The sequence below is a fragment of the Tasmannia lanceolata genome, unplaced genomic scaffold (genome assembly GCF_043159265.1).
Source record: "Tasmannia lanceolata isolate RefF3 unplaced genomic scaffold, GAP_Taslan_0.1 ptg000013l, whole genome shotgun sequence".
NCBI classification, from domain to species: domain Eukaryota; kingdom Viridiplantae; phylum Streptophyta; class Magnoliopsida; order Canellales; family Winteraceae; genus Tasmannia; species Tasmannia lanceolata.
Genome location: NW_027518690.1, coordinates 3,229,114 through 3,231,907, shown reverse-complemented (window position 1 = coordinate 3,231,907; position 2,794 = coordinate 3,229,114). Strand labels below are relative to the sequence as shown.

Genomic DNA, 2,794 nt, shown 5'->3' with positions numbered 1-2,794 from the left:
TCTCTCTCTCTCTCTCTCTCTCTCTCTCTCTCTCTCTCTCTCTCTCTCTCTCTCACACACACACACACACACACACACACACAACACATGAGCACATTCAACTGTACATAAAGGTTCTTAAAATATAAGAGAGTAAGAGAGATAGGCTCTAACAACATGCAATAATTTTTATGATAAAAGAGAGGAAACTTGGTGAAGTACATAGAAATTTGGCTCAATTCATACTGGCCTCTTCTTGAATCCTTCCAAGCATTTGTTTAACAGCAGTTGCGATTTCATCAACCAAAGTAAGCCCACTGTCATCCTCAACCTACATGAATGGAGGGAGTTTGATTAGTGCATTATGTTGAAGTATAAATGATCAAATAACACCAACTCTACCAACTTAAGCTTTTGGACTGATTAATTATTTCACTTGGTATCAGAGCTATTGCCTCACGGCTCTGGGTTTGAAACCCAACAACTATATGATATTAAAAATCCACATGCACGGCCAACTCAAAAGAGAGGCTACATGTGCCATGTGTACGGCCAACCAAAAAAAAATTGTGGCCACATGTGAGGAAGAGTGTTGAAGTAGAAATGATTAAATAAACCAACTCTTAACAGATACGCTTTTAGAATAGTTGGTTGTTTCACAAACTATTCGTGGAAAAGAATAAGAACACCAGAATAAAATAGTGAGAGAAAGGTGATTTTTTTTAACCTTGATAGTGATAGAGTGGAGAACCATTTGAACAATGGTGGTTACATTGAGATGAAGAACTGTGAGATGGATGTTTTGCAACCTGGCCACCATTTTCAAGAGCTGCTTAGGCCACCTTTTTTAGAGTACTTTGAGGTTGGCATGACTTTCCACCATGGTTACTTCAATATCGGCAATGGAGGAGCGATTCCCTGCCACCGTCTCATTCGTCGAGTTGGAATTCACTGAGCAAGAGGAGAACTGAGGGAAGGCAACGAAATTGGTGAAAGGAGAGGTGAAACCTGCATCTGATTGTTGTGTTTTTCTCTTTTGAGCTTCAAGAGATTGGAGAAGTTGTTGAAGCTTCTTAACGAAATTTATAGCCCCTCCAATTATAGATGCTTGGTCACTCTGAGAAGTCAAAGAGAAACAAAACAACGAGAGCTCGAGGATTAAAACAATACAAGTAGATAAAGTATGATTGTAATATAAGCAAAGTGCTCTATATAAGCACTGATTATGCCTAATTGTAATCAAACAAGATTAGTGAAAATAATTTTTTGTAAGTGCTCTATTAAGTACTGATTGTGGCTAATTGTAATCAAGTAACATTAGTGAAAATAATCTTTTTCATGGTATCATAGCCGGGCGATCGGAGCCTGCCCTGGTCACAACATCGAGCGTGTTAAAGTATAAAAGATTAAATAACACCATCTTCAACAGCTCAAGCTTTTGGAGTAATTGGTTGTTTCACATGGTAACAGAGCAAAGGTCCTATGTTCAAAATTCCTCTATACTAAAATTCCACATGTAATGGCCAACCCAAAAGAGGGGCCACTTGTGCCACATGTAGGCCAATCCTAACAAGAGGGGCCACATGTAAGGGGGAGCGTTAACGTATTGAAGATTAAATGACGCCATCCCCAACGGCTTAAGCTTTTGGAATAATTGCCTGTTTCACATGGTATCCGAGCTGATTAAATAACTCCATCTCCAAAAGCATAAGCTTCGGTACCATGTGAAACAACCAATTACTCCATAAGCTTAGTGCATAGGGTTCACTACTATCTGTGGTAATAGAATTCTCCATGGTGCAACTATTGTAGTCATTCGAGCTCACCTCATCCACAGTATGTGCACCTCCTTCATAGTTAATCATTGTCAGCTCAACTCAACTCAACTAAGCCTTTGTCCCAAGCTAGTTGGGGTCGGCTAATGAATCTTTTAGAAAATTTACACGAAGAAAGTGAACGGATCTACCCGATTCAAATTGACTAAGTCTAATCCTGACACTAGCTGGGTTCGTCTACATGAATCATTTTCTTCCATTCTATCCTATCCAAGGTCTTGTTCTCTGTTATGTTCCTAGCTCTCAGGTCTTTTCCTTACTGTCTCTACCCAAGTTGTTTTCGGTCTTCCCCTACCTCTTTTTACTCCATCAACTTGGCATGAGTCACTTATTCTCATTGGAGCATCCAAAGGCCTACATTTGCTATGCCCAAACCATCTTAAGCGGTACTCTCTCATAGTTAAACATTGTCATGACAAAAAATGTAGGTTAATAAAAGGTTAGGGGTCATATAATTTCAGACATTAATCCCCATTTGACGGGTATGTATTATACTCCCGAAAAAGAGAAGAGGAAGAACTTTAATTGTGATTGAGCCTCTAGATCAATGGTCAAGGATTTGTTCTTCACCTTGGTGGTCGGAGGTTAAATCCCAGCTTACACACAAAAAGAAGAGAAGAAGAAATAGGAGAAAGATTTAACTCCTAATTGCATTAGGATGCGCTCTAATTCTCGTATATTTCAATAGATTTTACAACTATGTACACACGAACGTATGGGTGGGCTCATAGCTTCAGAACAATTGAATATCACCCATATCAATTTGAATTAGAATAACACTTCGGAGTGTATGTAGAGGAAAATTTTAATCCATACGGCCTGTTTGGATTGCAAGAATTATATATCTGGACAAGTTTGGGAAGGAAAATATTCCTAAACTTTTCTACTTTTTGAAACACAAAAAATATAACTTGAAGCAACCCTATTCAATTGTTATATTGAGGGACCTTTGATTTATAAGAATATTTTGGGCTTTCACC

General features: G+C 38.5%; 1 pseudogene; it reads right to left on the bottom strand.

Moving 5' to 3' along the window:
* Window positions 1–214: 214 nt before the first annotated feature.
* Window positions 215–1,844, bottom strand: LOC143890583 (transcription factor bHLH94 pseudogene; annotated as a pseudogene).
* Window positions 1,845–2,794: the final 950 nt, after the last annotated feature.